The sequence below is a fragment of the Coloeus monedula genome (genome assembly GCF_965178545.1).
Source record: "Coloeus monedula genome assembly, chromosome: 5".
Taxonomy (NCBI): domain Eukaryota; kingdom Metazoa; phylum Chordata; class Aves; order Passeriformes; family Corvidae; genus Coloeus; species Coloeus monedula.
Window position 1 is genome coordinate 1,770,853 of NC_138785.1, and position 13,860 is coordinate 1,784,712.

Below are 13,860 nucleotides of genomic sequence, written 5' to 3' on the forward strand. Positions count from 1 at the left end.
GTCACTACCCTCACTCAGCTGACAACTCCTCCAGTCTCTTGCTCTATCTAATCCTTGCTTTGACGGCCTGGGAAGGCCGGGGGCGAGGGTGGCAGCCCCGGGAGGTGTCTATGGGACAGGGAGGCTCCTGCCTCGGCTGGGCTGAGGGTCCTCCAGGGACCAGCAGAGGGCAAAGCTGCTCCAGCTGTCTTGGGCTGGAGGCACAAACAGTGCCGGGGACAGCCGGACTACCCCGGAGATGAAGCTGTGTACTTGTATTTTGGGAAAGAAAAGTGGTCTATTTCTCCTACCCCCTGAATGAGGTATGGAGCAGATACGGTTGTGTACCTTTTTACCTCCGTGCCTGATGCAATTTTCTTCCCTGTTTTGGTTTGTTTTTCCCCCACCATGGCTGGTTCTTCCGTTTCCCTTACTTGTTACACACTCAAACATGGTTCTCTTACAAAAAGTGGCCTTTTGTTACCTGGTGCTTTGTGCAGTATTAGTTTGGTGAGTATTTGGGGAATGGAGCCGTTCCCTCAGATCTTGCCGATCATATCTGGTGCCTCAGTGGGTAACTTCTTGCAAGGTTTAACCTAGACAGCCTTTTCCATGTGCACAAAGTTTACTTGACCTGTTGGTTCCAGTCTGTGTATGCACCAAAGTAATTTTTGAAATTACTGTGGAAAAACCACAGTTTCTTGAAAAAATTAAGCAAGCTGAAATTAATTTCCCATTTCTTACTGATTTACGCAGTCTTCCTTTTCCTTTACTGTCTTCCTTTTATTCCTATTCCTTCTGTCTTTGCACTGGCTGCCAGGATTAAAGGTGAACGCCTTTCTCTCCAACTCTCATCACCTCCTTACCCACCAGTATGTCTGAAACTCTCCAGCTCTGATCCGTGTCCTTTTGCAAGGCTCTTACTGGTGGAACAACCAGAGTAACATGATCAGAATCAAGGCAAAATATTGCAAGTTGTTTGGGTGTTGAAACATGCAGCTGTGTAGCCTAATTGGGTTTAGGCTCCGCTGTAGATGTATTTCTATAGCCACCTCTTTATCTCAGTACAACTATACATAGGTACAGCTGCAGTGGAGAGCGGGTCATCCGCAGCTTCCAGCAGGGACACACACGCAGAGCCACTTTGCAGCTTTTAAGCCTTAATTTGGCACCATCTCCCCTGTTTCAGGTGCCCTGATTACCACTCCTGTGCTGTATTTCATATCCCATTTGTTGTCCGAGTGTTTTACCATGGGCACGTAGCTTGTTGCTGGGTTGGAATCTTGCCTTTAGGGAGACATGACAGTGCGTCCCACTCTTTTCAGCTTCTACTGTCTTGCTTTGTTGGTTGGGAGCTCCACATTTATTTTGTCCTAGATTAAGTGTATATAAATAAATATATATATAGATACAATTTCTTTTGTTGTGCAAAAGCAACAATATTAAGGGAAATTCAAATGGATCAAAGCAACTGGTAGCCGAGTGGTGCATGCAGAAGAGAGAGCCTTTCCTTGGGGAGCCTCCTGAGGAGTTTTTATTGGAAAGGGGTGGCTGGAGTGTTCACAATGGGGGAGGTATGGCTGTGAGAGCTAATAACCGTTCTGCTGGCATTCTGCACTGGAAAGAGACAGCTTGCCCAGAAAATAGTCTCTGTCTCCACTCTCCCAGTGGGAAGGCTGCTGGATGGCAGACAGTGTGTCCTGCTGTGTGGGCAGATGTTCATCAACCTGTCTCACCACAGTGGTTCTGATTTTGGCCTTTCCAAATCTCCATGGCTGCCTCATCCAGAGAGGTCCTGACCCACATTGAAAGGGTTAATTTTAAGACCAGTTTTTTTGAGTTTTTTTCCTCATGTGTCAGCCCTGTCTGGCTTTAGCTGTGATGGGGATGAGAAGTGACAATGTGCCACAGGGGAGCTGTTCTCCTGGGGTTTGCATCATGCCTAAAGGCAGACCGGAAGCCTCAGGAGAGGAGATGACTTGCCAGACTGCTCTGACAACACTAGCTTGATCAAGCAACTCTGCTTCCCAATGAAATCAGCTTTCCAGTTTTTTGGCCTTCACCTCTCCTAGCATACCACGATGTTTCCTGAGAAGGACATGATGGTGGCTCTATGCGAAGGCAGGGCAGACCCTTCTGCAGAGAGCTGCACATGCAGCCAAGGGCCATGGAGAGTCTGACTGATACTTGTGGGCTCAGCAAGCTGGCTCCATTGTGTGACTGCAGTGAGTGTCCCTCGGGAACATCCCGTGTCTGCTGTGGAAAAGGCAAGGAGCTATTGCGTCAGAGAGAAGAGATGTTATTTTACAGTGAGATGGCTCTGCTGTAGATGCTCTCAAACAGCTCACGGGTCTCACGGACTGAGTGGATATGTCACATGTGTTGCTGTGGCCAAATACAGATATTTCCAAAGTAATATGGCTATTAAATAGTTACATGAGATAATAGCCATCTGAGAAGCACACATGACAAAAATCTAGTGAGACCAAATACTTGCTTAGAGTTTTTTGGTCTGATTTTTTTAAATGCAGCAGTTCAAGAAGTCTTTCACGCAGCACAGGAGTCTCTTCTGCTGTTTTGAAGCTTAGCACAGAAAGTTGATGCAGAGTAATATAGATGCAGCTTCTAAAGTATATCTTCTGCGTAATATCAAAAGCAAAATGGGGATCTTGACATTTGGACAGGGCAAGACAAAAGAATAAAGCCAGTCTGTGGCTTTCAGTATCAAAGTACAAAGCCCAGCATAATGTGACACTAATCTATGCAATAGCACAGGCAGCTTGAGGCCCATCAGGTCCATCCGATGAGGTTCTGCCACCATCCCATCTGTTTTGTATTCATCTGTCACTGAGACTCGGAGCCACTGGAGAGGAAAAAGGACTGGCAATGTCATGCCATGGTTTTTCAACATCATTACAAGCAGTGTGGGAATTGCTAGGGGTTGTTTTCCTGGTGCTTGTCAGGGGCATACAAATGGGGAAAACCCACTAGATCTATAAATACCACTCCATCTTAGGAGTAAACACTGTTGTTATCCATCAGGATTTTTAGACCAAAAGCTACAGTTACATCATGTTTCAGCACTTCCTGAACTAAAGGAGATGATGGATGTTGGGCTTGGTGTGTTGTCTTCCTCCTGCTACAGTCTGAATCCTGCTGTACAGTACAGACTCCTTAGCTGCAGTGTGCTGGTATCACTCCATGCACTTGTCTTAAAGCAAACTGGATGAAGATTTGGCTAACAGCAGATGTTAAAAGGAAGAACAAGTCAGAGCAGCCATATACCGAGTGGGACTGAGGTTTCCTTGAACTCAGCACACATCTCCAGCAGCTGGCATTTGGAAGATGAAAACAATGGGGAAAACAGATGCTGAAAGTTCCCTGAAATAGCCCCATGGCCTCTGGAGTCCAAAGTACGTCTTTTAACTCCTGCTTATTATCCCTTCTAGTAGGCTCTTTTCCAGTCCTTACTGAAGAGTAAATGCTTTTTCTGTGTATTCCCTGCGGGCTGCCCTACTTTACATCATCACCTTGGAGATAGAAAACACAGTCCTTGTGCAATCTGCTTGTCACGATTCCTACTTTTCTTGATCAGAGGTGAGGAAGTGAAGCCCAGAGCCTGCTGCAATCCCTGGGCAGCCCCAGTTCAGCTCTGCGTGGCGGGGGCTGCGGCTTTGGGAGGTGAACGCACCAGGCACAGAGAAGTATTTGGGACATTCCTCGCAGGTTCTGGCATGGCTCGCCGCTCCGACCCTTTCTGTGGCGCCTTTGTTCTCCGGCAGTTTCCATGGTGCTCCCGCTTTGTGTGCAGACCTGTCTGCAGGCAGCACTCTTCTCCATCCCGCCGCACCGGCTGATTTCCTGAGGCGGCGCATCGCACTGCGTGCCCGTGCTGCAGAGCTGCCAGGCATCAGCCACACAGACATCCTGCAGCCTGGCTCACTGGCAGTCCTTTGGGAAGTATGGCTTGATGGTTTTTAACAGAATTGAGTGATTATAGGTGAGAATTCAGCTCAGTTTTTTGCCTGTCACATTTAGCAAAATCAGAAGAGGGCTCTTATCCAGAGGGGTTGTTGCTGTAAAATGAAAAAGCAATAGAGGCATGACAAGAAGGAGCAGCCATGCTGCTTGCTGCAGCACTCAAATTTTGTCTTCATCTGGCACAGGCATGACAGCTGATGATCTGCAGATGTAACACACAGCATCGTTCCTCTCACACAGTGACTGGCAAGGATGAGGTCGAGCTCCTTTATCTCTTACCTCGCTGTTAATTCTCTGCTGATTGTTCTGATACCAGGGCACTGACCGCCCTGAGCGGCATCAGCAGGCAGGAAGTCGTGGTCCTTATGTCAGGTACAAAGTCAGGAGGCTCAGTAACTTGGTCTCTGGTATTTGTGCCCAGGAATAATATCCCTCGGGAAACCCTGAGCTCTGAGCCTGCTCACAGGATCACAGTAGAGTGCTTAGAGCCTGATACTAGAAATATTTCACCGAGAAAACTAGTTCCATGAATGTTTGAGGCAGTTCATCCAAAAGGAACTGGAGTGTAAAATCACTGCCCAAGTGGAAAAGCAGGTGAAAGGGCAAAGCTGTGCCAAGGGGAGATTCTAACTCTAGGCAGAGGGGAGAGCACTCTAAGTGATGGGAACAAGCCTGGAGGTCTGTTAGCAGGCTGTGTACAGGAATAAACTTTAATCCAGGATCTGCAGATATCAATGAGAAATGGAACAATATTAGAGTTAATATCGAAATACAGAAACAGTCTCTTCAAGGACACAAGGGTGGCTTAGAAAGAGATGTCATCACAAAAACTCAATACTTGGAGCAGAAAAGTGGTTTTCTTCATTAAGGTGAAGCTTGTACTGTGTGTTGGGATAGAACAGACTGCTCCCCCGAGCTGGACGTGGAAATGAACGGTTCCTAAGTCTTGGCAGAGGTTTTCAAGGGTGGCTAGAAAATTATAATGCCAAATTAAGTAGGAATTGGTCGTCCAAGTCCCTTAGGCGGTCCTGAAAATCACAGCCACTCTGCACTGCATCTAATTTTTAGTCAAGATTTTTTCCTTCTGCTTCCCTTTGCATTCCTCTTCGAGTGCCATCGACAGCTCCTGCTGGCACGGAGCTGTGGCTGAAGCCAAAGGTAAGGAGCCTGCCTTGGAAACATGGCATTCAAGGAGCCTTGGTGGGGACAGGAGAGGGGATCATCTGTCCTTGCTGAGGCCATTCAGAACTGGAGCCATTTTTTTTCCTACCAGGCATCTTCCTCTCGCCTTTGGCCCACTTTTGTACCTCTGATGTGAGAACACTAAGCCAGAGCAGTGGTGGAAAAGAGGGTTATGCTGGAAATGGTGGGAGCCTCTCCCCACTAGATTCACTTTCTAGGAAACCCTGGGAATTTCATTACGTCCTTGATTTCTTCCCCAGCAGCTCCATTCTTGGACTGGGTTGTACTTGAGTGCACAGGTGAGGAAAGCCCTTTACCTGGCAAAGGTTTGGGAGATAACAAAGGAGCAAAAAAGCCTGATTATTTTGGAAGTAAGGGGTAAAATGGATTTGGAAGAAACCAGAAGGGAAACCTAGTTCTGACTGTGAGCAGGAACAGTGTTCCAAGCTTCCCTGGGAGACACCCTCCAATAAAATCTTTAAATACAGGACATGTGGTCGTGGCCAGAATACAGCTTTCCTCTCTCCTGGGACTTGGTTTTCCACTAACTCTGTCTGCTCCATCCTTCTCAATAACAAAGTCTCCGATTCCCATTACTGATTACGAGCTGTTACTACTTCTCAGGCTTCCTCGTCATCCAGATCCATCCATTCTGTCTGTGGCCCTGGAGTTCCTGAGCTCGCTTGCCAGCCTGAAGCAGGCTGGAGATGTGCTGGTACTTCCCAGGAATAAACCTGTTGGTTGTGCGCAAGGCATTGTGGCAGGATCTGAGATGTGCCTGTGTGCGACAGAGGTCACTTGGACACATGTTCCTCCTGGGTGTCCCAGGAGATGGAGAGTGGTAATAGAAGAAAGGCAAGCAGGTGAAACCTTTCTTTTATATGGATCTGGAAAAATGTCCTCTGCACCTGCAGTGTTCCACAAGTGAGGAATACCGGTGCTTTCCCTTCACACAGCCGGTGGCTCTTGTTTGGCAAAAGACATGCCAGGTATTACGAAAGGCTGCCAATGCATCAGCAGGGAATGGATGTAGGGACAGGGAGCTGGAGGTGGGGCTTAAAGGTATTGGCTAAATCCCGATGCTTACGCGACTAAGTAGTTGTTAAATTAATTAGCAGGTTGGAGTAAATTTAGCATCTCCCTAATGCACTGGAAATCATGGCGATTTTGCAGTGTGTGCTTCCCAGGGCTAGTTTTAGCGGATGGCACTGGGATGCAGGAAGGCTGATGCGCTGACACAGAGTGGGACAGGGCATCGGTACGACTTTTGCAGAGGAATAAATGTTGATTAACAGCTTTCCAACACCTCGTGCTAAAGAACAAACTATTTTTGGAAAGGAACTTGAGTGAAGCAGCAAATTCATTCTCTGCTGAATAAGGGCATCATTTGTTTTAATAGCAGATTGCTCTGTTAAGGAGACAGCGATTTTGGTGAGGATCTGTGACATGGTGCCACATTTAAATGTGAATGAGCGAAGGTTTCCTTGGGCAGGAACGGAGGCAAGGGTGTAGTGAGCTCCCATGGTTGAAATTTGGAGATAAATTAGTGTCATTAGTTATTGGAACCGCTTGCCTAGGGATGGAATGAATTTATCATAACTTTGTTATTTTAAATCGGTTTCCTGAGGTGTATATTGTAGCTTCACCAGCTGTTTGGGGTTTGTTTTCCAGGGAAATTGTATTCGCAGAAATTCTTGTCGTATGGGGGAGATAGGCTCTCTGATTATAGGGTTCCCCCGGCCTTAAAATATATCAATGTAGGCAGCAGGGAAGAATTCTCCCTCATTCATTATCCTCCCAGATAATGCCCAAAAGGCGCTCGGGGATTTAAAGCCCTGTGAGCAGAGGGTGGGATATGAGGACAATCACAGCTGAGGTTATCCGCGTTTCTCTACAACCCTGAGCCGCGGGTTTATCCCTGTATTTTGACACTTGGAGCTGAAGGGGAAGGTTCAACACTACGCTGTCATTTAAAGCAAAAGCCCCCGCGCGTTCAGCACGCGTGGGGCGTGTGTGGAAGGGTGGCGGGCAGATGTGCAGGAGCTGTGTCTGTGTGTGCGGGGGTGTGATCGCGGGTGGGGTGTACCGGGGGGGTGTGTGTGTGGCGGGGGGGGGACGAGGCGGGTCCTCCGCCCGCGCCGCCCGCCGGCAGCCGCCGATGTGTCCGTGAGCTCATCCATCGGGAGCGCGGCCGCTGCCTCCCGCACCCCCCGCACCCCCACCCACCCGCCGGCCCGCGCCGCAGCGGCCGCCCCGCGAAGGTCACCCGCGGGTCCCCGGCATGGTGGCGGCCGCGGGGGGCTGAGAGGAGGCGGGTGGCGGCGGGAAGGAGCCGAAGATGGCTTCGCCCGCGCCCCCCGCGCCGGGAGGCGGCCCCTCGCCCCCTGCCGGCCCGCCGCGCCTTCGCCAGGTGGGTGCTCCCCGGCAGGGGCGGGGGGCGGCCCGCGGCATCCCCCGAGCGGAGCGGGGAGGGGGGGGACGGAGCCCGCGGGATGCGGAGGGGCGCGGGAGACCGGGATGCGAGCGGCCCGCAAGTGCATGCATCGGCAGGTGGATCGGAGGTGGGCAGGTGGATGGTGGAGCGAGGGATGGTTTCTGTTCTATTCAATAAAAACCCACTTTCCGTAACAAAACCACAAATCCCATCCCTATCCCAAAACCATTGCAGGCAGCACCTGCGCAGGTGTGCCCGCACGGTCACACGCAGAGGGGAGCGCAGGCACCCATGTGTAACTTCACAGTGGTGCAGCGCGGTGCGTGTCGTGCTGCATCACCGCCGTGGTAGCGCGGCTCCAAAGGCATGAATAAAATCTTAATTAACCTAATGCAGCAATTTCCGAGAGGCTGCTCCCGCTCCTGCTGCATGCAACGTTCTTCCGCCCGCGTCTCTCCCCGCGCAAGGAGGGAGCTCCGTTCTTTGCGGCGGCTGCTGCATTAATTTACATTTGGAATGGGCAAGTTGGTCGCAGGAGTTGTTTGACGTTCTTGACCCGGCGGCGTCGGGGAGGCCGAGCTGCTGCTGGGTGTCTGTGGGGTTCGTTCCATGAGCACTTGGTGCCTCTTGAAAATGGGAGAGGCAGAAATGGAGGGACGCGGTGCCAGTGTGTTCAGTTTGCATGCTCCTGCTAAGGCTGTAATGTTATGGTGGTTATTAATAAAGAAAATAAGGTTAATAAAGGAAAAGCTGTTGTAAAGGAGGATTCCCAGTGAGTAATCAGATTAGTGTAGTGTGTATGTACTCAAACATAAATCCAAATATAAATCCTATCCTACTCTTCCCCCCCCTCCCTTCTATTTTCACTGGTGGTAGCCTTGATGAGGAAATCTTGGGGGTCTGGAGTTGGGATAGACGTCTGAGAGTTTGGGGCAATATTTAAACTTGTCCTCTACATGCCGGAAGTTTGAGCTGGGCAGCTCCAGCAAAAAGGCCTTTGTGGGTTTGCTGATGACTCCGGCTGCAAATGGCACAAGAACAACTGCCCCTTCGACCCAAGTATTTTGGCACTTCCTGCTCCCTTCCCTTCTGGAAGCCAGAAGAAAAAGTGATTTTAGTCCTGAGGTCTGGTTTTAGGAGGGTGAATGACCAGCAGGGATCTCTCCAGTTTATTGCAACCTGTAGTAGGTGTGATCAGCAGGACAGGTGAGAAGTGTTGAGGATGGAAAATGAGTTCCAGGTAGCGGAGGAAAGAGTTGGGGGTGAGGGGGATCCTCATTGAAACTGGCTTCTCTTTGCCCCTAACTTAGTCTGTGTGCTTACTGAGACTAGGTAAGCAGTGTCCTTCCAAGCAGTGACCAAGTCCTTTGAAGAGAGCTCCTTTTCCATGATCTTGCTTGCTTCAGACCCTCAGTTTGCTCCTCAGCAGATGCGAAACACAAGGTTAGCAATTATTTATTGCTGCACATCCAGCAGGACTGCTGCGTTCTCCAGAGCGTTCGGAATTGACTTCTCACGGGGTTATTCATTGTACAGGAGGAAGAAACGAGTATCCTGAATTAGTAGGCAGAAATTACTCATTAAAAAATTGACTACTACGGTTGTTTTACTGTCTTCCTCTGTATTTTGTCCACTCCGTATTTAGAATTATTTTTAATTGCATTTAGAGAGGAATGACTCATCGGTCATGTTTCTCTGAACTATGGCTGGGTAGCGTCTGGTATTTATTTATTTATTTATTTACATTTTTGCTGCCCTTCAATAAAACATCATACACACAGCTTATTGGGTGACCTTCACAGGAGTGGGACACTCCGTGAATAAATTCCCAAAGCCTCTCCTGACCAAGGCCAAGAACACAACACTGGCAGAAGTCAATCTGTTTTCCTATAAATCACTACCAGCCTCCCACTTTACCAAGCATTTCTTGCGTCTTTAGGAGGGGAGAAGAGTACAAACAAAAGGGAAGTGGACATGTCTGTCTGAAAGTGTTGTACTGACTTTTGTTATCAAATTGCACTTGTTGTGATAATGCTGAATGAAAACTGATATTGGCAACATGCTGAATTCCCGTTACATGGGTGCCTTTGGGAGATCCTTGAGGTTAGTACTGGCTTGCAGCCTGGACTGAGCAAGACTCACTGAAAAAGCTGTTTGAAACAAACTGGTATTTGTGGAGTTTTTACTACATCTTTCGGTTCATCTAAGAGATCTTTAAATGGGTCCTTTATTTGAAATAGGTATTTGCGGTGCTTGCAGGACTGAGGATAATGTTTACGTCTGTGAACCTGTTTTAGCAAGAACTGTATTTTACCTGAAACACCTGTGTTGTTAAATTTAAGTTGGGCTTAAGGTATTGCAGTCAAGATACCAGTGACATTTGTTCTATAAAGCTTAAGAATGTACCAAATAGAAGACCAAGCTGTTGTAAATTACACCGATCAAACCCTTATATTTGGAACAGGATGGAGGTTGTTTCTCTCAGCAGTAGTCAAATGAGTTATTTCCACTGTTTTTCCTTTTAGTTGTCAATGCCACACTTGTCAAAAGGAAATTTAAACACTTCTCACAATAAAAAATATATCAACTTTAATAAAATTCGCAAACCCAATAGTGTCTTGCATGGGAACACAGTAACACTTGGGTACTGTTCTCCCACTGCACCTGTGAGTGTGCCGGAATAAACTGAAGATCCTAATCCATTATCTGATATGGAGAGAAAGTATGCAGAAGTGTCTTCCACAGATTTAAGTTATCTCAGGTAAAGTTCCTTATCATTGAGCAATGTACAGCACTCACATGGTAATTGTTATTGTCCTGTTGTTGTGCCTTATTTATCCCCCTTAAATCCCTTTATTCCATCTAATTTTCTTTCAGTAAGACAGCTGTCTGTAAAATGATGTCTGGATGTCCTCCTTTTCCCATTCCAGGTTTTTTTTTTTTTTGTCTTCCTAAAATATGGTTGGAGGTATTTGTAAATCCAAAAGGACGTGGATATTTTGGGGATTCCAAACTCAAGGTTTGGACTAAGAACTAAAACTGCAGCAAGAACACCATGGTGTTCAGAGGAAGAATGCTGGTGTGGATGTGGGAAGATGCAGAACAGAGTTCCTTGCATTCTGCTTCTCCAGGGTTGTTTGTGTGGCAAAAGGGCCCTGTATTACCAATCCATCCAATTAATCTCAAATCCTCAAATCAAAGTTTTCCAGCCTGTCATCTTATATGAGGTCTTCATAGATGTGTGTTAGTCAGTATGAGGTCTGCTCCTAGAACTTGACAAAAATCTCTTCCAGGGACCCCTCAATTTGTGTGGGACTGGAAGAACCAGTTTTCTTATTTTCTTTTCTCAAGGAGTTTCTCTGTAACTGTACTGAATTTTGCCTCTTTTATACTCTCTTTGATACTTTTTTCCTGAAAGCTTGTATCCCACTGAACTCTTAGAGGTTGTTCATGTCACTATGACTATTCATATGCTACTCTTGTGCTTTGCTCCTGCCTTTTTTAATCCACTGCCCAGGTTTTTCCCTACTGCAGGATGTACTTTGTCCCCTACTAACAGTTGACAATACTTGAGGATATTTTAAGCTTCTCTTTCATGGGTGATTTAGGCTGATGTCTCTCCCAGCCTGTCTTTGCTTTGGACAGCATGTGGTTTGCCTCCACATCTTTGCTGGTGGTGCTGATTCTAGTTCCATAATTTCAAAAATTAGGTTTGTTTGAAATCCACATTTTCAAGGTTTCTTTGAACTTTAATTTGATTTAAACCTATTTTTGATTTTACCTTCTGCTACCATAAAGAATTAGAAGTAATTTGTTGGGAACTAGAATGGCTTGAAAAATCAGCGTAGTGAAGCACTCTCTTAGGTGTCACGGCGCAGGATGAAGCCAACATCCATCAAACCGAACATTTCTATTCCACTGAACTCTGTCTGTCATATCAAAGGGAAAAGGGTGCTGGAAAATGTCTTCCCAATGAATTGAAATGATGAAATATAAAACATAATCAACCTGCTGCATAATAGATGCAGCCTAATGTAGGAAAAAGTAATAACAGCACGTAAATGACTATGTGTGTTGAGATAGCGTATAAAAATTACTTTGCTACAGTGTCATTTGGGTTCAAAATCAAGCACTGAGTAGTTATAAACTAATATAATTAAGGCATGTGAAGATTTACCACTTCCATGAAAACCCCTTTTGTGCTAGTTACCAGTTGTAACCTACTGTGGAAGGGAAGAATTAAAAGTTTTCAATTAGTATTCAATTAGGTCTTTTGTTGGTTTGATAAAAATGTTTGGAAATGCAAAATCAAAAGGGGAGAAAGAAAAGCAGGTTCCAGGGGGGCATTAAACGTGTTTGCAGACTAAGTTAGTTTAGTAAGTGGTTTCAGGCATTCTGATGTTTGTGCAATATCAGAGTAGCCAGCCCAGGTGGGAAGGGTAACACAAGGTCCTGCAATTACTGTTACTCACTCTGGAGCTTATAAAAGGAGAAATTGATGGGTTCCTATGTCTCACAGGGACTGTGTTAATTACACCAGCTGGTGCTAATTGGGCAGGGGCTTATTACACACTTTTGCAGCACCTGCGGGTAGAAGGCTCCAGAAGCAGGTGCTGCCTCAGTTGGACTGTGGGGTTGCTCCTGGGACGTGCAGGTAGGGGCTTGCTCTGGTTTTTAATGTTTGTTTTTAATGGTTATTTTTATTTGAAATACTTGAGAAGCAGGTTGAAGTGAGGATTGTAATTTGGTGCTGGTTTGTGTGTCAGTTCTACTGTATTTCTGTTTGAGAGATGCTGTGATGTGGAGTTTATTTGCAGGCATCTTGTTTGGTATGGATTATACTCTGGGGGAAAAGTAGAGGGTTTGATTGTTGGGTTGTTTGTGTTTTTTTTTTTCTTTCTGTTGTTTTGTATGTGTGGTTTTCTATTAAAAAATTAACTTCTTTCTCTTTTATTTTTCTTTCATTTTTTTCTTATTTTTATTGTTCCTTTCTTTTTCCTTTTCCTACCTTTTCTCTTTCCCTACCTTTTTCCGTTTTCCCTTTACTTTTTCCCTGGTGTTGTTCCCTCCCTTACAAGATTTATACTTGCTAAAGTTGTTGAAGGCTGACTTTTGGCTGGTGATTTTTCAGATTTTGTACTTTATAGACCAAAACCTTGTGGTTTCTTAGAACAAATCCCAGTTGGGGATGGCCCTTGCCTCAGGGCCTGGCCGCCATTTTGTGTGTGGGTGGGGCAGAGGGCTGGCCGCCATTTTGTATAGGGCAGAGGGCTGGCCGCCATTTTGTGTGGGGCGGGGGGGGGACTGGCCGCCATTTTGTGTGGGGCAGGGGGCACTGGCCGCCGTGGCTTTGAGGGGTTGCTCGCTCTGTCATGCAGGGTGAGAGCTGCTCGCCATTCTGTGGGCACTGTAGTGAGGCTGCAGCCGCTTCTTCTGGTTGGGGTGCCCTGAGATGGGAGAGGAAACAAATAGCACAGGTTGCTTTGATAAAAAGCAGTGCCTACCCACCTCCTGCCTTAGAGGATTTGCTCATTAAGCTGTTAATATTGAAGGAGTCATGCTTTGTCTTAGTAGGTAAAAAGTCTGAAAACATATCACACTGTCCAAAACCCTTTGTGAGGTTTTCCATGCTGATCGCTATATATGTCTGCTGGAAACGCAGCTTGTTGCTCTTAATATCTGTTGCCTGTTGAGGTGAGACCTTTTTGAAGTTACAGTAGGGCTTTTTGCAGTCCTACTGTATGATGAACATACTGTGTCTGTATTTAAGTCTTATTATGAAGTATTTATTGCAAAGTTGTCTTTGTAGAGGGCTTTAGGATTTATTTTGGGGTGACCTGTGTGAGGCCACCTCAGAAACCACAAGGGGTGTTCTCTATCTATAAACACTGACTGGGAAATGGGTTGTAGAAGCCTTTTGGTTAAGTGTTAATAAGGAATTGACTAATGGAGTGGGGAAAACACAATATGTTCTGTTCTGATGGCTGTCCTTTCTTTCCCTTTTATCCTTCTTGCTGAAGTGCCTGATTGTCCTTACTGGGATGGTGAGTCATCTGGGAACATAGAAACAACTGTGGTATCCAGCAGGATGCAGACTTCAAGATGTAACTGTATTCAAAAAATAAAAGTATTTAGGGAAGGGGGAGTGAGCTAGAAATTGCTGTTCATTACCCGCTGGAGATTGATGAACTCTGGTGGGAAAAGTAGGCTGTATCCTGCATCCATGGTTGATGCACAGGTATCTAGAGCTTTGCAAGCGTGCATCTGACTGAAGCAATCTGATA